This window comes from Notolabrus celidotus, chromosome 22, assembly GCF_009762535.1.
Source record: "Notolabrus celidotus isolate fNotCel1 chromosome 22, fNotCel1.pri, whole genome shotgun sequence".
Classification (NCBI taxonomy): Eukaryota; Metazoa; Chordata; class Actinopteri; order Labriformes; family Labridae; genus Notolabrus; species Notolabrus celidotus.
The window spans coordinates 16918285-16941616 of record NC_048293.1 but is presented as its reverse complement, the minus strand read 5'-3'; the positions used below and the strand labels follow the sequence as shown (position 1 = coordinate 16941616).

The window sequence follows — 23332 nt, the reverse complement described above, 5'->3', positions numbered from 1 at the left end:
TTAGACTAGGTGGCTAGTCAGAATCTTAATTTCCATTTCAACAACTAGAAAATGAGTCGCTTGGGAACATCCATAATCCCTCTACATACTGTTCTTTCTGTTTTTTCTCTTCTCTATTTTGTTGAGTGGGTGTGGGGGGAGGTGTGAGTTAGCATTGTGGGGAGCAAACCGCTAAGCCTTCCTGAGGTGCTGTGAGACTAACTTAATAAAACACCATGCAGTGAAGGGAGCTGCCTACTTGATAGCCCCAGATGGAAATAGATGCTGGCTCTTGATGCCCATCTATCTCCATCTATTTCATCCTTCAGGGTTAGGGGACATTAGAGGATATGCAATTTAACGGTTGAGTATAAATGTTGGAGTGAGGGAGCACTTATCCTTTACGTTGAGGATTAAACAGATGTTTTCTTTCAGCTTGTGAGACTTGAACACTGAACAATCTCAATCATGCACCCTGTGATTTTGGCCATATCATAGTGTAGAAAAATATACATCATACACCCTAATCATCAACAATTAGAAAATAAAGCTTATTTATGCTGTTTACATCATACACGGTGGGTGATATTCAAGTATTCGTTCACTTTGTAAAAATTGAAGAGTTACTTTAAAAGTACAATTTTTCATCGTTTTGACCAGTGCCTGGTTGTATAATTGTAATTTATAATTGTAATTGTAATACGGTACTCCTGCCAGACAGTGGCTATAGAGCGTCTTAAAGATGTTTGCTAACCGCATTAAGTTACAGAAGAAGAATGCTAACTGCATTAAATAGCAAAAGAAGAAAACATAAGCGACAGTCGCAGGGATTTTCTCCGTTTCTTAATCTCACACTACTACACACGTATTCCAGAGACTGAGCATGGCTGTAAAATGTAAACACACAGGCCAGGCTGCGTCACAGAAACACAGACATAAAGATCGAGACAGACGCTACAGTGCCCACTACTAGCAGCACCTCGTCATGCTGCTGATATAGATGCCAATGATTATCGAATAGTATTTTGGCTTGAAATGCCCATCCCTAGTGGTGACGTATTCTTTTGACAAGTGGCTATCAATGACTGTTGTCTGGCTGGAGTACACATAGATAGCATTTGGTTATGAGCTGAGCCAGAAGGCAAAGCTCTCAATCTACTGGCCAATCTATGTTCCAACCCTCACCTATGGTCACAAGCTGTGGGTAGTGAATGAAAGAACAAAATCGCAAATACAAGTGGCTGAAATTACTTTTCTCCACAGGGTGGCTGGGCTCAGTCTTAGAGATAGGGTCAGGAGCTCAGACATCCTCAATGTAGAGCCGCAGCTCCTCCGCATTGAGAGGAGCCAGATGAGGTGGTTTGGGCATCTGGTCAGATGAGTCCTGGACGCCGCTCTGGGGAGGCATTTCGGGCATGCCTGTCTGGGAGGAGGCCACGGGGAAGACCACAGCTGGCCTGGAAACGCCTTGGTTATCCTCCCAGAGGAGCTGGTGGCAGTGGCCCGGGGAGTAGAGTGTCTGGGCTTCCCTGCTGAGACTGCTGCCCCCGCGACCCGAACCCGGATAAGTGGAGGAAGATTGAGGGATGGACGGAATTGATTATGGATCAAAAATATGATGCTACCGACCACATATGATGCTAAAATGAACAGCAATCAGCTTTTTACTTCAGTTTTGCACAGATTACACAAGCAAGGTAAAGTATCACTATTAATGAGCTGTTTTTGGAAGTGGTGGCAAAATTCACATGTTGGAAAGTTCACTGCCCCCCCATTTTTCTTTCTAGGCTAGATACTCTCTGGTAAACTTGCTTCTTAGCTGCCACATTATACTTGTTCGTTGCATTGTACTTGCTCAGATGAGTGCTGTTTTTTTCATAGCAGCATGCCACCCTTTTCAACAAAAGAAGCTTTAAACCCCCCCTGTGCATTACTCACTCAGCACAGAGAACAGCAGACAGGCACAGTAAGAGACAAGGTAGTAAAAGCAGTCAGACATTAAGCTGCATGGAAATGGGGGATATTTCCTTGAACTGTTAGTAGAGATAAAAGAGAGAGACTACAGTAGCTGAAATGGAAGGTGGCCAGTTCAAGTCCCTGTCTCGACCAAAGTATGGATGTGGGACTGGTTTCTGCATGGTGCCACTTTAACTCCCAGGTACTGCAGAGGAACAGGTAAGCAAAGCACCGAAGCCCTAACTGCTTGATGAGAGCAACCATCTCACGCTGATATCTCTACATTAACGCATATTCATACAGTCCTGTTTGTGCATCTGGATCGTTTTAAAAAAGTGCTGCTAACACTGTCTTCAACAACTTTAAAACTGATCACAAGACAGTTTTTAGAGCTTGTTTTTTTTTAGAGCTTTAGAGGTTAAGATGAGAAGTGCTATGTGGCCATTTTTTTAAACTTAGGTTACAATGACTTTGAGATGCAGTGGAAGACTTTGTGCTGACATAAAAGCACCAGATCAAAGAGAGAACAAACATTCTTTTGTGACATAACTTGACATTTTTCTCCATCATCTGAATTCTCCAGATGCAATAAAAATGAAGCCTTGCAGAGCATTATTAACAAATCACTGCCTTCAATGAAAACCACATTTTTCTCACTTGGTATTTAGTGAAAGCACTACTTGACACAGCAGGAGGACAAATAAATTAAAAATTGCATCCATAGATGAATAACCCGAGGCATTAATAATGTAACAAATTACTACAAGTAGTTTATATTTTCTACAAACTACGCCTGACATCTGATGAGTTAGGGTAATGAAGGGACTAAAGCAGTCCTTCTCATCTCCAACCACAAAGTCCAACTCCCACTCAGTCTGAACGGGGCGCTGAGCTGACCTTCCTTCACAGAGATCAAACAGCGGCGTCGATAAAAGTGAGGCCCACTTCAGTCGTGAGCTAACTCTTTGACATATGAACCGCCAGAACCAGTGCTGTCTTCTTTATGACTCACTGTTGTGCTTTGCAGGATATGAATGAATATCTGCTGCAGAGATATTTTGCTCGAGATGTTTACTGCAATGTGTTTAAAAAAAGGAAAACACAAGGCTAGTCATATCTACGGCTTCCTGGCAACCACATGTTTTTCAGCTCAAGAAAAGGATCACTACAGGAGTACAGGAGTACAATGGCCTTAAAGCCCTCTGTCTGTGACTTCATGGACAGACCGGCAGACAAAAAGAAGTCTGGGTCAATCACTGTTCCTGTAAATCTTTATGACAAGCCTAAAAATATAACAAAATTTCAACCTTCATTGCTGCAGCCAGGAGTCAAGATGTGGTGTGACAGAAGAATGGCCACTGATTTCTCCAGAATGCTGGAAAACATAAAAGTCTTGTGAAAAAAAACAACAACCCAGAAACATGTGACTTCAAGACTCTGTTGTTCTGTTTTCTGCTTGTGATTCCCCTGACAGCAGTCTGTTCACATTTAACAAAATCAAGTCATTCCCAAGTTATTCACCACATGGAGGTCGAGGACGCTGACATTCCAAATCACCTTCATGTCGAGAGAATAAAATAATAAAACTCTGTGTCACGTCATGAATGAAAGGAAAAGAAAATCTGTGGAGGACGGTTGTGCTGCTGTTGAAAATGAAGTCTGCAGAGACTCGAAAAAAGAAGCCTGACTTCTTCTTGTAATACAAAGCAGGCCTGCCAGGATCCTCAGAGGCTGGTATGACTGTTAACAACTCTGGCACAGCTGAGCAGTGTCAATAAGCCTCCTACTTATCAGTTTTTAACATCAGAAAAAAATACTAAAATGGTTCAAAACTCAGTATTTCATAATTTATCAACAACTTAACTCATCCTAAATAGGAACAATTAGTAGAGTTTGGTGAATAACTGAGAACCAATGATAAATAGTATAAAATAGTTTCAACAACATAAGATATGTCGTTAGAAATTATTCAAATACTAACTTTTATTAGATAAAAGTGACAAAACTATGAAGCTGCATGAAACAGTTTTGAACCACTTGTTAAATATAAGCAGCCTATCTTTAAGTAAAAAATTCAGGTCTTTTAAGCACATGCATGATAAAAAAAATGATATAAAGGAAAATCATTTTGCCATATGCTTATTCTAAGGCTGTAAACATTGATGCATTAAAGCAAACTAGAGTAATTTAACCCGTAAAGAGACATTTAATGATGATATCAAACCCTGATACAGACTCAGTAGAGAAAGGGAGACCAGAGCTTGTGTCTGCTCTGTGTGAGCTTGTGATGACATGATATAAAACTTTGTAAGATCGTGAAGCCCGATGTTTCTCTCCAGTAAAATGGAGCTGTGAAATAAGAGCTGCTCTACAGTCTCCACTCCCTTTTCACTGTGAAAAACAGACAAAGGTTCAGCGTTATTAACTCACAGATTCAAGCTATCAAACATCTGTCTCCTCACTTTGCTGCAAAACACTCACAACTCCCTATTGTGTCATTCACAGCATGTCATCACATATCTTCCATTATAAGGAGGTGTTCTGACTTCAAAACCTGAAGAGATAATGAACGCCCATGTCAGACAAAAAACTGGCACCCTTTGTTGCACTAAGTAAGCCATCAATTGTCTTTGTGCTAATATGCTCAAGTTGGCATGCGTGGCATCATGGGCTAAAATTGTCCAATAACTGCAAACTTAGCTGTCTGAGTGGTTACAATTTTGCATAAAAATGTTGTGCACCGTGATGGTGTGCACAAAGAGCTGGAGGAGCTCCATGACATCACCCATCTCTAACTGAAGCGTTGTTTTGAAGCCGATCGTTTGCGGGATCCATACTCGTTATCTTAATATATTTGAAATTGCAGCGTTATGAAAAAAAATCACTGCCTGTACAGTGTGTGCCGGTAGAAGTGGACACTTGAGGAACTACAGTTTTTAACACTTCCACATTGGTTTCCATTCTCATGGCCACAGGTTGCCACTTGGTTGCAACACACGGATTGTAGCTTTTGCTGCATTTCAGTGGGGGACACTTGGATCACTTAACATTTTGAAAGCAGATCAAGTACTTTAAAATTGTGATTAATCCTGATTAAATGTCTTGATCAATTGGCAGCACTAGTTTACTAACATGCAATCAAGTTGTCTAATCTGGTGATCTAACCCAGTGTTATTCAAAAACATCACCAGTTCAGTTTTGAAAACTATATGAGAATTCAAAACATCCAACCTGCAAACTTGAAAATGACTGAATTTATCATCAATCTGTCAATCCATATATTGATGAACTGATCATTTCTAACTCTTAAATGTACGCTTTTATCACAAGAGTTTTATTTAACGAAACATTCAATGATAATGATGAAAAACTGTCATCCTGTGGTTCAATTATTCTGGAAAATACTGTCTTTAATGCTTCAGACTGCCTGTGGATGGGAAACAATTTCTGCGTGTTTACAAAATTAATCATAACAAATAACTGAAAGTATCCAAAACTCTCAATGCATTTGTTGTCCATTAAATCAGATGAGAAATAATTTTCCATCTGCTCTTTTCTGAAGAAGCACAGCGCACATAGCAGCTTCTTTTCATCAGATGGAAAACAGTTTAATGAACTGACAGATTGACACAATCTGTTTTTCTGATTTGGCTTTCCAAGTTCCTGCAGTGTTACTGGTAGTTTTTATTTTTCAGTTCCATTTCTTCATCCGGACCTTGTGATTTACCAAAGTCCAACATATGTGTGCAGATCTCCAGAGTAAACAACCACAAGACTGTTTCTGTACTATTAAAGCAGAAGGACAGGATGTACACAAATGTCTAGTTCTGTCTGTATGAATTCATCTTTTTTTGTTTAAGGAGTTTGGTAATTGAGCTAACTCCTTTCCAAAGAAGCAATATTGGGAACCAGTCTACCAACAGGTCGTCTGCACATTTTCTGTTTTTAATATCACACCTATAAAACACACAAGCTTCAGGAGAATGCTTGTATGTTTTTTATGTTAGCTATCTGTGAGGTTAAGTGTGACGCTTGTACTTGCAAGAGTCAGAGAAGCCATTTTTACTTCCTGTTTTGGCTTCACCTGCAGAAAATAGTGCACCTTTAACATTTCATGCAAGTCAACATCTCATTCTTGGTTCGATGACATTCCACTTTGTAGTCATGTTAATCTCTGAATGTTAATGTGGTGAAATGTATCCCCTACTCCTTTTTTCTCTTCTATTTCTGATGAAAAGATTAAAGAAATGAAAACTCAAAACACCTCACAGTTTTTGCCCTTACACATAAGAGATACACAGATGCCTAATCATCTGTCTGTTATCCAGTCGGCAGGGTGATGCTACAGAGGCTCAGCTTGATGTGCTCTCTCTCTCCCTCTCCCCTCTCTCTCTCTCCCTCTCAGACACAGCTGCTAAAATATCCTTAAACTCTTACTTCATCTGAGTAACAGGTGACTCTCATCCAGCAACATAGCTAAAAGGACATGGCACAGAACACTGTCCCTTTGTGTTGGTGGTTAAGGAGGAAAAAACAATCAAACACAAAGGACTCAAGAAAAAAGGAGAATGAGTGGGTCCATCCTGCAACCTTGCCAAAGAAAATCTGAAAGGTTTAGAGAGAGGAAATACGGTATTTTGCATGGAAAAGAAAAATATTCTGATTCAAAAGGGATTTATTTTGCTCCCTCAGGAAAGGCTTCACCCAGCGATCAGAGTCACAGAAAAGCCGGTTATTTGACTCCTGAGGTATTTCACTGAACTAGCACCCAATTCCCAAACAGAGTCAAAGGAATCAATTTACACCTTAGCCCGGCTTCTGGGATCAAGCTGTGGTCAACCTTCTAACGTTTTGTATGCTGTGACCAAAAAGACAAACCAAATGAGTTTCTGCCATTTTCCTGCAGCGAAAGAATAACAAAGACGAAGCTAATGGATGGGATAAGTTCTCGTCGGGCCTCATGTGATTACCGGAAGCCAGGAGCAACACTAGCAAGCGTGCCACATTGTCCGCCATCGTTGTTAGTGTGAGGGAAATTTTGCGCTGCTGGGAAAAGCGGTCACGTAGAAATGACGTCATGGCATGGCTCTTCCACGGGCTTGAGCGGGTGGCAAACAAACTGGTACCGAGTTGGTTCACAAGCTGAATCAGCTCCGAACCAGTGCGAGCATTAGCCCAGAACTAGAACCAGCATTGCGTTGGTCGACAAGAAGACCCCGTCTCTCTTTGGCTGTCCTCAGAATTCAGTAAAGGCTTAAATGCACCAAACAGTAAAAGACTACAAAATAAAACTCTTGTACAAGTCTCAGTGACATCACCCATTGGTCTTTGAAAGGGTATCATGAAGACCACAGATAGTGGTCTCCATATTGGAAACTCAAGACCCGCAAAGAAGTAGAGATGAGGCCACAGCCTTTCCACCCAGCTAGTGCATAACTCTTGGCCTTGATATCATAAAAAGGGATGAGTTTGAACAAAGTTCACTTTTCATACAGGTGTTACACATAAAGACATGAGATACAGAGACCACAACTATTTTTAGTACCAGGTTGTAAACATGTTTAACATCTTTCTACTAGCTTTCAAGAAGTTTGGTGCCAGCCTCAAGACAACACTAGAGAACCTGCACATTTTTTTCACATTGGTTTCATTTTCAAACATCAGAGGTTGCACCTTATCACCTGGCTCAAAGCTATTTTTACCTTACGTAACATAACTGCCTTGCAAGTGTCCTTAAAAACTTCTAGGTTCACTGAAGTAACCCAGGGTCTGTTTCAGTAAGCCTATATTTCACAAAGATTAAATTAAAACCAGGACCTGAACTGGAATCAAAGGATGCAAATCACATGGTTTGTGTTATTAAAGACAGGAAACAGGACAGAAAACTGCACAGCAGTATTTCCAATCTCTGTTTTGGGAGAATTCAGCAGAGCCTTTGTAATTATTTGGAGAAATGATGGCATGAGTCAGTCTCAAAAGCACCTCTGTCTCTCAAAGACTAATGCATCTTTGCAGTTTGGCCGTGCATTCCTCAGTGTCTTTTATGAATTGAGCTTTTAGGTTGTAAGCGAAAAGGCTGAAATAGAGATGTCCCAATCAGCTTTTTGAATGCTGATATTTGCAGACACCGAGTCCCGATCTGATACTTGTGTTTGCCTAGATAATAGTTTCACAAGAGATAAGAGAGTTGAGTCGCAGTGTTTTTTATTCTTTAAAAAAAAAAAGTAATCAAAAAAATAATTAAAACATGTCTTATGTTTATTCCATTTAACTTAATCCAGCTAGCATGTTGTAACATTTATAAGCTGTTTTACAAGCTCTGCTGTATGAGACCCACGAAACTTGTGTCCATTCATTACAGCACGCTTAATCCAAGGCTGCTCTGAAGCAATTCTCACGAGACGTGCGTGATTCACAACGGCAGCATCCGGCTGCGAGATGGAGAACGTAAACATTGGGAGTGACAGCAAGATCAAAACCATAGACTATAAAATATGGACGTAGTATCTGTGACGTCACCCATCTGTTCCTGAGAGCTGTTTTGAAGCAAATCGACGGCAGCAGCCATATTGGAAATGGGGAACTCAACCAGGCAGAGTGTGACGTAGTGTGAGCCTCCTACCAATAGCAATGGTGTTCCCGACCGGGAGTCACATCAGTCATGTCCCCTCATTTGGGCAAAACTGGTAATCTTAATATCTTCTTAACCGTCACGTTAGAAAAAAATTCACCCCCGTACAGTGTGTGCGATAGAGAGATTAGCGTCGTAGGCCAAGCCGTTTTTGAACAAGGCTGTAAATATGTTTATTAATGCGCAAAGATTGTCTTTTCCCATTCATTTCTATGTGGTTTCCGGTGTTTCTGCAGCCAGCCTCAAGCGGATTTTAGATGTATTGCAGTTTATAACACTTCACATTGGCTTCATCGTTTGAGACCGGAGGTTGCCGCTTGATCGAAACACGCCCGGTTGCATACCACTAGCTGTGTCTGGCGGTGCACATGTGAGATCTACAATATTCTACAAATTTCTATTGCTCATCATCAGTCAGCATGGTGTGTGTAAAAAGCCAGAACACACCACAGCATGGGCAACTGGAAACACACGTTGCTGTACTCCACATCCCACCAGCTCTGTTTCTGTGAGCCAAGAGGTCGAAGTGAACCACAAAGTGAGCAACGTTTTATAATTTCATAATAAACTGTAAAAACAATGAATGTTTGTCCCATACAGCCAGCAGATATATCAACAGGAGACAGAGGTTGGGAGATTGTGGTTTTTACATGAATATTAATAAAGTAAACATGGTGTGTCTTGTGCTTCAAGTCAAAAACAACTTATTCAATATTTTGCAAAAAGCACACATTTACTAAACCTTAACCAATTGCTGTGAGTGCCCAATAAAACCATGAAAGAAGTCAAATAATACTTCTATTGATACCAGCAGACGAACTGGGGAGGCTAAAGTGGATTAAAATGCAGCAGATAACTTCAGTGTGAACATTTGTGCCTTCTCATTAATAAAGATTGTATTTCGTTATATATAGAAACATTTTTTAAAAACTGTGAATATATAAGTAGTGATGCAAGTATACGTTTTATATTCATAGATCATTTAGGATAACTCTATAACACATCTAAATGCAGTATGAGAGAAATGTCCCTCACTTGCTGCTCAGCCACACCGCATTCTGGACCACATTTCAGGGACCGGAAAGGGAGGGGGGCTTGACATAATACTGTGAGTTTTGGCACAGATCGCAGTATCTGGGTTTCTCCTGTCACTGAGATTGACTGCAGTAAGACAGAACCACTTAAGCTGGTCCAGCCTCTGTGGCTACTACAGCCAATTGAAGATTAGACAAGCCAAGAAACCAGCTCCTTCTGCCTCACTCTGTTAGTTAAACGAGGGAGATGGTGCGCCTGATGGTATGCCAAATAAACTTTCATGAGAGCAATATTCAACAGATACCATGACATGTGGCTCTCCACACTGGAGAGGAGAACCCAGATTTGAACCACACAAACTGTCTGGCACTGGCATGAAAGTTGGTGGGCGATCAGAGAATACAAATCCGGCCTTAACATCCTAAAGGTGAACTAATGTGCTCCGTGAGACATTTAAAACCAGATGAGTCACAGTAATGCAATAATACTACTCCACTGAATCTAAGTCAGCTCATCATAGTTTCTCCCACATGACATGCATCTGTGCTTCTGCTGGACCCCGACACTCAGTCCATTCACACAGGGAATTAAGCCTGGTCAGATTTAAGAAGCAAGAAATGCAGAAATGTTATTCTTTTAGTAATCTGTTTTTTTCATTTATTCTTTATTTTGAAAAGTGAAGAAAATTCCATCTGGTATAATTCAGCTGCTCAACTCTTACATGAACTATGAATGGATGGTTTTGAGAATATACAAGAACTCCACTGATTGTTTGATAGCCCACTTCTTGCCAAGTCCCGCCGTGCTTGCAGTTATAATGAATGTAAATCAATTCCTCTGTAGTGTGCTTCAAAAGAATATGACACCTCAACTCCACACGTTTTTCAAAGTGGATGAGGAAACACCTCTGGTCTAAATGTGATCTGGAAATGAGTGGGCGAGTGAGTTTGGGTGATCATTCAGAGACACTACAACCGATTTAATTAAACAAGAGAAGGCTCAGCCTGGATACTGGAATGCATAATAAATTGTGGGTCAATTTAAACAAGTCTGGCGCAATGAATGAATAACTATTGAGCGTTTTTTAACTGTTTTTCAACATTTTCATTTAGCTGCATCTTCTCAGCGAAATAGCGCCACCTACTGTTCATGTCGAGGAACTAACTCCTATGTTATCATAATACGGTTAAAAAAACACGCATACCGGGGATAGACATTTACTTTCGCTATTATCTAGTTAAAAAATTGGACATAATTGAAAAAAATTACTTTGCTTTTCATTCAACTTGCCCATTCAATTTTTTTTACATTAAAAATACCTACCAAAGGGCTGAAGAGGAAAACTTTAAGTGCACTTTCAACATTTTGTGTTGCTTTAGCTTTAACATTTATAGAAGTAAACTGAAATTTTGTACTCACTTATCAAATGACGATGGAGAGATAAGTACTGGTGATGTTTAATATAATCCATGGCTTTCTTGTCGGCAAATCCACAGAGATTTCTTGTACTTTGTGGCACCTTTAGGTCTTCATGAATGCGTTTCGAGGTCCGCTGCAAACCGGCTCCTGAAGCCCACAGTTAACGCACACTTCACACAAGCACGCGCTCCTCCTCGTAGTGTAGTTGTTCTCCAAGTTGCGCACTGTTACTCATTCCAGTGATGCTGATGCTGCTGCCAGCACCCTGTGACGACAACCCCCCCTCTCCCCCCTCTCTCACTCTATCTCCCCCCTTTACTTTCTCTCTCTCTCTAGTCACCAGTCATGACGTCTCCTGGTCCTAGAGAGATTCATATTTCCAGGTCTCTCTCTCTCTTGCTGGGGGGACGTGTCTTCAGATTTGACTCTCAGAAGTCTTTGATCTCTTTGTTCCGGCTGCAGGTGGTAACACGAATGTCTCCATAAAGAAATGAAAAAAGCATAATGAAAATGATGAAACAGAAATTTTATTTTATGAAATGAAAAAACCCTTTGAAATGATCAAAGACCCAGAGAAATCTTATACAGTGGTGGTAAAAGTTGTCAGTGTAAAAGTGGTCTTGACGTATTGATTGAGAAGATATCATGGTGTTGAAAAGTGATGTAACCCAAAGCAGACATGCATCCATTCATTTTCATTTCTTTTCTTTTTTTAAAAATATTTTACATGTAACTTTTTAATATATTAACAAGTAGAAACAAATACAATCAAACAAAGGGCTCAGACATGAATAAAATTAATAGTAACAAAATGGAATGAATAAAATAAACAGATAAATAAATTAAGCTGCTGTTGGTAGGAATGGTGTAAAATATACTTTTTTCTGCTGGGTTTGGAGAAAAGGTCATAATACCCATCGACACTCATTGGTAAGTGGAGTAATTTGAGGTTATGGCGAAATCTCTGTGTTTTCTAATGCCTTTGTATCAAGCAATATTATTATTCCCCTCTTTCCCGTTATCACGGACCAATCAGAGCTACTCCCCGACCCTCTGTCGCCCTGGTTGGCTGGGAAGCCACTTTTTCCTCATAGAATGCGAGCAACAATCTTTGTGGGCAGGGTTACTGAAGCAGAGAGGGGAGGGGGAAATGAGTGAGAGGAAATCTGGTGTTAAGGGGTAGTGTTAACATTCAAAATCTCTCTCTGAACTGATGTTCATATCACGACTACCAACAGCAGCTCTAATAGAAAACATGTGAAGAAAGATTTCAATGAAAAATGACTTCAAATGAAAAAATAAGTGAAAAGAAAAAAAATATATACACATACATACATGCACATACACACAAACATATACACACATACATACACACACACACACACACACATACGGATCCATTCATTTCTAAACTCTGTTTCCCTGTGATAAGCAGAATTATTTCCAGTTATTTTCTTATTGTCTGGGCGTATTTATCTTGATATCTTAACATTGCAACGCTGGTTTTCAAGTAATGAGTAATTCTAAATTAAGATCTCAACTTATTTTTCCCATTATCTTGAGATATCTGGGCTGTTGATGGGATTTCCTTTTTAGGCGATCTAGACAAATAAAAAAAGAAGGATAGATGAAAAATGCTGGATTACAAGGAGTCAGACTGCCGTAATCAGAAGTGTTAAACTAACAACTGAGTGCATGTTATTTTTTCAAATACATGTTTTGTGGGTTTAAAGCTTTGATGAGCTTTTTTAATTGCAAAGTGTGTATAATTTAGCAGCATTTTTATCCCAAAAGATCTGATAGTAATGGAATATAATATTCACAAGTAATTGAATGTGTACTTGTATCACTTGTACGGTGGCCCTGAAGGACAAACACAACAATTACTTTTTTCCACTTATTTTGTTGATTTTCACTGATTTGTTTTCTTCATTGCTTTTGGTCTTCCCTGCCCGTACTTACAGTAATCCAATTTTCTTGTACCATATAAATCAAAGTGTCTGAGCAGTTTCCAGAAGGAACCATTTTATATACAGATCCTCTAATTAACAGTTTTACGATACATGTTCCAAGTTACATTTCTGGTGTTTTGTACTCATAAAAAGTCAACTGCATATAGGAGATCACAAGAGACAATTTTGAATTCTGTCCTTGGCTATTTGTAATTTGTGACCTATCTATAGTGAGAGGCTGCAGAAATGCAGAATTGATTCAAGCAGCGTGGGCACACAGATTCTATTAAGAGGATGAAGAAAGATAGAAGCCCCCTGTAGGGTGGCCTCATATGAAAAAAAATTCTTTAGACAGACTAATAGGATGAATGATTTTCTTTTAAAGTGGAAGAGTTACCAGATCTTTATTATCACCTAACAAGGGCACTGTATGAAATTGTATTAACATGGTTTTTTTGGGGGGGGTTTTGTATGTATTTGTGCTTTTGTGTATTTTCATTATCAGTATTTTGTTGCAATTTTATTTGTCTGTTTATTCTTTTTTTCCCCCCCTTTTTTCTGTTTCTTGATTGAAGCAGATACACAATTGTTTTCTTTTTTTTTTACATTTATGAATATCTGTAAACATATGAATGTTGCAAAAAGATGAAAAAAGCAATAAAATTGTAAATAAATAAAAAAAAAAAGCTTAGACCAATGAGCACACATCTCCTGTAGGGGTGTTCACTCTTTGCTGAAGAAGGATCGCAGAGACGTATTGTTGTCACTGTGGATTTTTGGTAAAAGCCAAAGACAGTGTGGATCCATTGGAAACATATTTTGGCTCACAATGCAAATGCTAGCTAGCCATTCAAACAATCAAGCTAAAACAAGCAAATGCCAAAAGTATAGATTGCATGATTCTTGTATTCAAACATGTAGTACTAATACAGTCTATTTGAACACACAACAGCAGTGTTTGAGTACAAAGAAAAGTTCCAGACTGACAGAATGAGAAAATGCATGAATCTACATCAAGCAGAATTTCAGATGCTTCCATGTTGCATTTTTCATTTATTTTGATTGAGAGCAAATCATACATTCAGTTCTGAAGTTTGTCATAATGTTCTCCTTGAAAAGCAAAAACAAATACAATATGAATGTTCCCTTTGTGTTTCTTCCTGCACAGACTCTGTGTCAGTGTTTTCTTCCTCTCTATGCTCAAAAGAAAGCAGCATGTTGTTGATATGCCCAAAAAAGAAAGCAGACCACCATCTTCTCTATTTCTGTGTGACAAGAATGCAAATCCATACTTCTATATTGTTTTCTACATAGTTATGCTGCTTCACACCGAAGTGCCTTTGTGTCCTTTAGATGCAGGTAGTTCAGTCAACACAGTGTGCATCATCAACCTCTGCCAGAGAGTACCTTCATGTTCATCAGTGAACCTGTCAATCAAATGGTGTTGTTTTTCAGAGCGCTACACACTTCAGATTCCCACGGCGGAGAGAAATAGTATCAGGATCAGGGAACATGGAGTGGGTGGAGTAGGGGGGTTAAAATGTTTTTGCGGTCGCTGTGGTTACTGGGAAGAGGGATCCTCTCAAAAACGTGAAGAGCTTACCTGGTGGATGCGGGGACATTTATCCTCTGCTGAAGGATGCCACATGTGCTACAGGGTCATTGAAATACGTCTCCATATTCAGAGACATGAGCAGTTGAATTGATGAAACTTGTTATAAATGCAGCAACGCATGAGCACAACAGGTTGAGCACACCACTGAGGTCATGGGTTAACCTCTTAAAAGGCTTTTAACTGAAGTTATTACCCGGCTTTCTTACTGATTTTCTGGTTGCGTAAGAAGCTTGATTCTGATTGGTCAAAACCCCTTGACAGCGGTTATTAACATTCACTAACATGAGCAACACCAGAGTCAAACTGATCACACGTATTCATGTCAAAACAATCCACTGAAAAGAGTTCGATCACATTTAACAGGCAGATAAGAATCCATAACGTGGAAAGTGTAAACATAATCATTTTAAATCTATAAAATAATATTTTAATCAATGTTTTTGACAACGTGTTTGTATTTTAAGTTAGTGGCCGGGTAATAAGCAGGATAATAAGCAGGATAATGTATGGTTAGCAGGTTGTTATGCAAAAAAGAATCCCAACAGGGTGAGACAAGACACCAACGCAAAGCCATACATTATCCCTTACATAAAGAATGTTTGGTAACCTCAACCTGAGCTTTTCACTGGCAAGTATTTGTTATACAATTTTGACTATCACATGACCCAACCTGTCTTTAATGAAATAAGATTAGAGCGTAGTTTTTCTCCTCTGTAAACTGAAAAATCAACCCAAATTCAACAATATCAGCATCAGCAGTCTATCACTGGTCTTGATTGTTTCTTTTGTACTGTTGCATGACAGTTACTGGATCTTATCATATGAGACAAACAGCTATTGAATGTGCCAATTGAAGCAAAATGAAATACTTACTAATTCCAAGCATGACTTACTGTAAGAGCTGCCAAACACTCAGACCCCTCCAACCCCCTCTCCTATCAATAGAGATGAAAATGCCTTCTTTATGTGTTGTTTTTCATGATGCTGATATAATCTTATAAATAAATTTACCTTTTTTTATTGTTACTAATTCCACATTTACGCAATATTTTGCTCAAGACTGTGCTGTAGTACTTTAGTTCTTGATATCAGCACGGCAAGTTTTTTGTGTAAGTTTATCATTGATTGTGTGCTGCAGTAAGGACAGCTCTCCTGTATCTCCTCCCACTGAGAGATGTGAAGCCAAAATACTGCCTGACTGCTGACACACTGCGCTGGTGGAGCCAAGGGACTGACAAAACACCCCTTCTGCAAACCAAAACATTTCATTAAATGTTCCTCAGAAAGGTACATTCCACAGCAGAACATAGTCACATTTTTTCCCAGTTATAATTTGGGGTATATTTTGCCTTTTTAAAAAGACAGAAGAAGAGAGACAGGACATGTGGGGAGTAAAAAGTTAAGAAAGACATATAGCAATGGGTCGTGGCTGAGAATTGAATCAGTGACTGCTGTGACGAGGACTACAGCCTCCACTGATGAGGCGTGCACTTAAAGCTGGGGTTGGTAATCAGATTTAGATACACTTTTTGTTATACTGGTTAAAATGATCTTTATGTCCCAATGGCAATCAATACATAATGTGTTCTTAAAAAAGAACGAAAAAAAGCTGCTATCTACAGCCGGAGTAAACCTGGGAAAACACCAACCAATCACCGTTTTTGGGGTCCAAAATTTTAAATTAATCAAATCCTGTCCTGCCGCTCTGCCCGCCTCCTGCGCGTACATTTCCCCAGCGTTCACTTCCCGTCCCAAGCCTCTGCTTCCCCTGCCTCTACTGACTGCCCCTCTCGCTCGACCTCGGGCCTGTCCCCTCTGACCCGATGAGGTGCTTTGCTCAGGACTGTAGTCTGGATCAGAGTCTGAAAAGCTCTAACCACGGGGGCTCTGACAAGCAGAAGAATTAATGACATTCAGTAAGTCCTACAGAAAATGTAGATGTATTGTAGCATCCGATTCGTGAACACGTTGAGCTTTAATAACCGGTCACTGTCGGCCGTGATCACGCCAACCAACAAAGCAACAACCAATGTTTGAATGAATGAAAAACTTCTCCTCTTGTCTCTCCTTTCTCCCGCTCGCACACGCTACACCTCTCCTGATGCCTTCACTAACTGTCAACACTGTAGGAATTAAGAACATCTACACTGAACACGTTTAAAAAACAGTAGAGCTGTTACAGTATTATATATGTGTTATAACTTTTCTCCTGATATCGTGTCGCCGGTACAGCTAGATAATGCTAGAATGACAGTTTGAGTACTAACAGCAGCCATGTTTATTTGTGTTTTTAACTTTCACTATGGTAATGTTTTGGTGAGGACCGGTTTTGAATCAGTCACGATCATATGGTCGCAAATCAGTGGAGCTTGTGCATGTGAGCGGGGGGGGGGGGGCGACATTTTGGAGGAGCTCTGAGGGGAGGGGGGGAGGGGTTAGACGGAGTCATGAGGACATGCTACATTCAAATTCATGCTAGTTTTCCGAGACTACCAACCCTAGCTTTAAACCACAAGGCCAACCAGCGCCCCATCACAACCAAGCGGCAACCTCCGGTCTCAAAATGTAAAGCCCATGTGGAAGTATCAACTGCAATTCATGGAGAATCAGCTTGAGGCTGGCAGCAGAAACACTGGAAACCACATACACACCAAATAAAAAGACGATCTTTGCAGCATTAATAAACATGTTTACAGCCTGGTTCAAAGAACAGCTTGGGTCTACGTAGCTAATTCGGCACACACTGTACAGGGGGTGAATTTTTTTCTAACGCTATGGTTGAGAAGATATTAAGATTAAGATTTTTTGCCCAAATAAGGACATGACTGACTTGACTGACAGGCGGGAACACATAGCTGTTGGCTAAGAGGCTCAAAGCCCGCCTCTTTACCTCACACTAAGTTTGTTTTTTTGTTTTGGTTGACTTCAGCATTACCAATATGGCTCCCGCTGACAATTAGCCTTAAAAACAGCACTCAGGAACAGATGGGTGACGTTGCGGATACTATGTCCATTATTTATACATGGTCTATGGTCACAACAGACACTCACAGCTATGGAAAGTTCAATGACTTACGTTTTATAGTTGGACCATGTTCCATCTGTTGTAATGAAGGATGGTGGGTTGATGACTTTTATTGCAATGAGTCACTAGGGGGAGCTCAAGAAATTCTGGCCTCGCTCTGGATGGCTGTTTATTCTGACCATGTTTTATTCAGTATATGATCTTTGTGCAGGAAGGCTACTTTGCACTTTGTAAATCTATCTATATGTTTCAATTCAAATCATGCAACTGATAAAAGAGCATGTCAATCACTTGAGTTCATGTTTGTTTCTGAGGAATCATCTTGATAATTTGAAACACCTGTTGTGACTTTAACAGTATTTAGAACACCTGTTGCAGAGTGCATGTGTTGTTTTCCCATATTTGTTAGCTAGCTGTTAGACCCAAGACTAAATAAAAGGTGGACTGAATTAAACTGAATGATGCAGATATATAAAATGAGGAAATATACAAATCATTAAAACATATTTCAATGACGTAATTTTATGAATTTGTTTTTAATGTGACCTGCTGTATGCAATCAGCTCTACTGGTTTAAAGAGAACCAGCTAGCTTACATGCTTTTAAACTTTGACTGACGTCTCACCGGGAAGATTGTTTGGGAAGTCTGATATATTGTTATTGTTGTGTTTTAACTTTTTAAAATATGATTACTCACAAGAAAGTTGTATGATTTTTATGGTGCAATGAAGTTTTTTGGCTTCTCTGAAATATTCTAAATGTGCACATGCTAATGACACAATACTTTATAATTGGTTATACGAGTTATTCTTCTTTTAATCAGTTTGAATGATGAGAGAAAAGAAGGGGAGTGTCCATTCAGCCAAACAAGGACAAGATGCAAAGTCCTGCAGTTCCAACAAACAGCCCACATTTGTTTTAGATGGAGGGTGGGGGACTGAAACTAAACAGACCACAATGTCTGCCAGGATTACCCTCTTCTCTCTCCATCCCCCTGGCACTAAGTAGACAACCCAATGTGAGGATAAAACAACTTCTTTCCCCTGCTTCAGTCATGTTGCCACCACATCTGAGAAGTATCTGACACACAGAGTTAGTTTCAATATTTAGTTCACTTTTCTTGGGCATGAATCTTCAAGAAGATATGGTTTCATGGTCTCTACAGCTGCAGAGCTGACCTGTTTTAAGTTAGCAGACAATCAAAGATGGCCCAAACACAAAATCTCTCCCCTGTGCTTTGAGGGTCTCTTCTGCCACTATCATTTTGCTTAAAGAAAAAAAGATTCTCCAAAGGAGGATTTTGCCACAGCTCAATCAGTGCAAACCACTTATTTTGATGGTCTGTCTCATTTTGTTCTACAAGTTTTCCCCATCATTTCATCAGTCGAAGCCTCCGGCCGACAAATCTGACCATTAAATCAAACTCAACATGTGTTTTTATTAAAGAGAATTCCCCATGTTAGAATTAACTGACAGCTACGGTTCACTTGCAGTATCCAGCGTCCTCACATCTTTTTATCTTTACATTTGAATCCAAAGTAAACACCGATGGACATGTTCTAACAAGACTGTGTTCTATGAAGACTGTGAATGATGTCCAAAAGTAATACAGGAACTCCCACCTCTGCTGGTCAGACTGCTATTGTCATGAATCACGGATAAATTGTGAATCAGTCACAGGGAAGTGGTATCAGACTTGGCCAGGAAAACCATCTCTGTGTCTGGAAGACTTTTAAGGAAGAGAAATCAAATCGGCTGCCTCTCACATGGAGACACAATACATGCAGCAAAAGATCCAAATTATGACTTTGTCTCTTCTTTATCTGCGCCAAAATGTGTATAGTTTCATGACAATTTAAGGTCCAGAGAACAGCATAATGAATGTGGGTATGTGACAATTATACAAGAGGCTGATGTTGACAAAAATCTTGTCTGCAGCAGATTCAAGTAAAAAAAAAAGTGACAAATTTGAGATGTGACCTCTCCTTTGTCTGAGGTAAACCATACAATTTGTCATAATTTCATGCATCATAAGCTGAGACTGGATACCGACTTACACTATGGATGCCATTGAAGAAGATAAAGACAGTTCTGTGGAAGGGAATGTGCAGAGTAACGCCTGGCTCAGGAACAAGGCGAACTCCGGTGATGGAGAAAACATACTAAAAAGGGAATGATTCATTGAGAGATAAATTACTCTGACATCAAAAGGTCACAGCCGCCTACATCACTCAAGCAACTAAACATTACAGATTCATGAAACTTACTATCATGCTGTTAGGGTTAAGGTTTTTCTTGTTTTTGTGGTAACTGCGGAAACAGAGAAAACACATCCTTCTGCTGATATCAAGAAGAATTCGTTTTCACAATCTGAAACATCCTGAATCTGAGGTTTCAGTTTCTGCACCACAAAACCCTGAGCAGGAGTTTCCAGATAAATAGAGCAGTGTGCAGTGCAGCTAAACTCACAGGTGATCTTTTCTTGTGTAGGTGCTTTACAGGATTTAGACAAACAAAGGAAGCCACAAGCTAACTCTGAGAGAGATTGCAGAGTTCAGGAGAAGGTGAAGTTGATTCAAATACTTAGCCAAGAAATAATAACTGAAATCTCATGAGCATTAGAGACAGATGATATCTCATTTAGTCAAATTACACAGGGCGGGATTCAACTGGAATGTGTCAGCTCCACTGGGCTGTTGATCTTATAGAAACTAAATGGACTCAGGTCAAAGCAACAAGGCTTCTTCATCCATTCTGATCAATGAATGTCAGACGACAGCAGTTCACAATTTTCAGCTTCGTCTCAAAAACTAAAAGCAGCTGCACAGATTTTTTTTATGTAACAATAAAGAATGAAATGACACTTTATCAGAAAGGAATTTATAGAATTATTACCATATCTGCAGTTTCCCACATATTTTCAGCATCTTTAATCTCCCTTATTTCGGTTTTCCGTGCCTGGAACTTGTTTATTTTACTTTTCATTATCTCTATGATTCAGTCTGAGAGCTGTGTTTTTGTATTCAGCCACAGTAGGGAGCTCATATTTAAGAAAATACTTACTAATCACAAAAAAAGCATCAACACCAAGAAGATGAACACAGCAGAGCTTTTCGCAATAGAATCACAACACTAATATTTCCTTCAGGAGTTGAACATCCAAACAGAGAAAGGGAAAAAAAGTTAATACAGGAATAACAATCATCAGGTGGCTGGAAGGCTTCCTGCAAACTATTACTAATGTTTGTGCAAATGAGACAATATTACCTAACAAGGTGTGTTAACAGTTATGCTGCTTTGAGCTTGACACTTAACACGCCAATTTCTTTCTCTTCCTCTGTCTCTCAGTTATTGCTTATCTGTAATTATTCTCATCCCTTCTGTGCGTCTTACTAACTTCATATCCAGGAGTTTTTGGTTTCCCTTGTCTCCTTGGTTTTCTGCGGATCACCGATGTGGACCACAGACCTGCTTCAGCAGCTAAAATGATTACAATTGGTCCCACTTACGGTCCTAAAGTTGTTATCCCTCCTATTGGTCATATTTCAATTAATATTAAATGATTAAGATAAGTGCTTGTTTCCTTTTAGTCACTTGTTGATGTGTGTATCATGTGGTCAGTATCAGTAAGTCAGTCTTCTGTTCTAAATTTCTACAGTTACAAAAGACACCTGAAGGTTTTGCTGATTTCCACAACATGTATTCATTGAAAAGCCTTCAGTCTGTCACACAAACAAATAACTTCTGCATCCCTGGTGGAAAGGAGTCATCAGGGGCTTCACTGGAGGACTTAACCAGAGAGCGATGAAAGCGAGTTGACTCCACTTCCATCACAAAACAAAAACAGACATGGATAGGAGAGGAGAGTGGCTGTAAGAGAAAAAGGTAGAAAAGGATTTAGCTATGACTGTGGTGATAGATTCAGAGAGGAAATGACATAACAAGGTGAATTCATTCAGACCTGTGTCATCATCCAGCTCTGCTTCAGTTCCTGTCCTCTTTGTGCCCTTTTCCAGTCAGAGACTTGGGAGGTAGCATTAACTTGACTTGACTTGCCGTTGCAAACAGAATGAGCATCATGATGTAATGTCCACATGAGGATGCGAGCGTCACACAGTGCGCCATGGGTAACGTATTTTGGTTGCCGGTAAGAATCGCCAAGAGGAACTGTTGTATGAAGAGGACAGGAAAGGGTACTAGCAGCTGGCAGGAAGTCCTGGTACACCGGTAAGAGTCCCAGTACGCCAAGGAGTTGAATTTAGAAGTGGCCATATTGCGTACCAGAGTGTTCTGGACAACTTGCAGCACTGATAAGTCCTTATTTTCTTGTGATTATTTTTGTCTGTATATCTCTCTGTCTGTCAGGGTGTATGTTTTTTGTAACACACCCAGTCACGGCAGATGGCTGTTCAACCATGAGCCTGGTTCTGCTCAAGGTTTCTGCGTGTTAAGAGACTTTTTCCTTGCCACTGTTACCAAGTGCTTCCTCATGGAGCGAATGTGTCTCTCTCTCTATCTCAAAACTACAACTGTATATTCCTGGGAGTTTTGAGTGAGGGAGTTAGTGATAAAATACGTCTGCCCCAGACTTCTTCTAACCTGTGCTGCCTGTATTTGCAGTCTGACTAGCAACTTGTGAAGCAAGAACTGGATTTGAGTTAAGAGGTGAAGTCTAAAAGCAGACTGTTAGTACCACTTGCAAGCAGATGTCTGTTTAACGTATTTGATAAAAAGCCATATCACTGTCAGATCAAGGATCCAGTCCACCGCTTTTGCTCTCCATTTAAACAATTGTACTACTAACAGTATCTGAAAACATTTGCAATACCCAAGAGCGTGTCAACTGCCTGCAAAATTCACAATTTGAAGCAGAATCTTTGAATGAGGTCATTATGAATAATAGAACAAGGAGTACAGTCTGGACCTTCTCTCAAATAACAGCAGGCTTTGGTTTAAGCAGGAAAAACAGCCTGTGTTGGGAGCAAAAGCAGGCTGAACACAATCCACTGTAACAACATTCCAGCTCCCACATCAGCAGCAATCTGACAACAATTGATTTATCACTTTACACTGATTTCTGTGTGCAAGTGCAGCTAACAATCCCATCTAGATAAAACATATTTCAACTTGAGCAACAAATCTGCTTGATACTGTGCAGCAAAAGCCAATCAGGGTTTAGATTTCAGATGTCCTTAAATGTGCCAAAAGAGCTCAATTCAACCTCAATCAACTAACACTAGCATTGTGAAAGATTATCTTCTCTTGGGGGAAACCTGAAAAGGCTGACAAATTTTTACCTTTCACAAATCTGAATCATGAAGTTGCTCTTTTGGCAAACTTAAGACTCATCATTAGAAAGTAAAACAGTTTATCTTTTCATACTACTAAAGTCAGCCAGAGAGGCGCCTCAGTGTAACTACAGCAAAACTGAGAGTTGCCATGAGCAGATGACGAGGCAGCGGATTTAATTAACAAAGAAATGATGGCGTTTATTTTGCAGACTTATCCTCAAGGGTTAAATTTAACGTCACCTTTAACGTGAACACAGTTGCTTCACAAGTTACTGATTGGACTGTAAACAATAATGCAGCAAATGCATTCAAGGATGTCTTTTCTGGAAGTTGTTTAACTACCTGCTGGCTACACTAAGACGTTGCACATTGTTCCCAGAGGTATATCTTGTCATCAGATAATGGCCGAGATTGTGGAGTGTTAAACTT

At 39.8% G+C, this 23332-nt stretch overlaps 1 long non-coding RNA gene across 1 annotated transcript; it reads right to left on the bottom strand.

Moving 5' to 3' along the window:
• Positions 1–21296: 21296 nt before the first annotated feature.
• Positions 21297–23053, bottom strand: LOC117806629. Its single transcript, XR_004629710.1, has 2 exons — positions 21574–23053; positions 21297–21482 (listed from the first exon to the last, which is right to left on the bottom strand). It is a non-coding gene; the product is annotated as an uncharacterized LOC117806629 (long non-coding RNA).
• Positions 23054–23332: the final 279 nt, after the last annotated feature.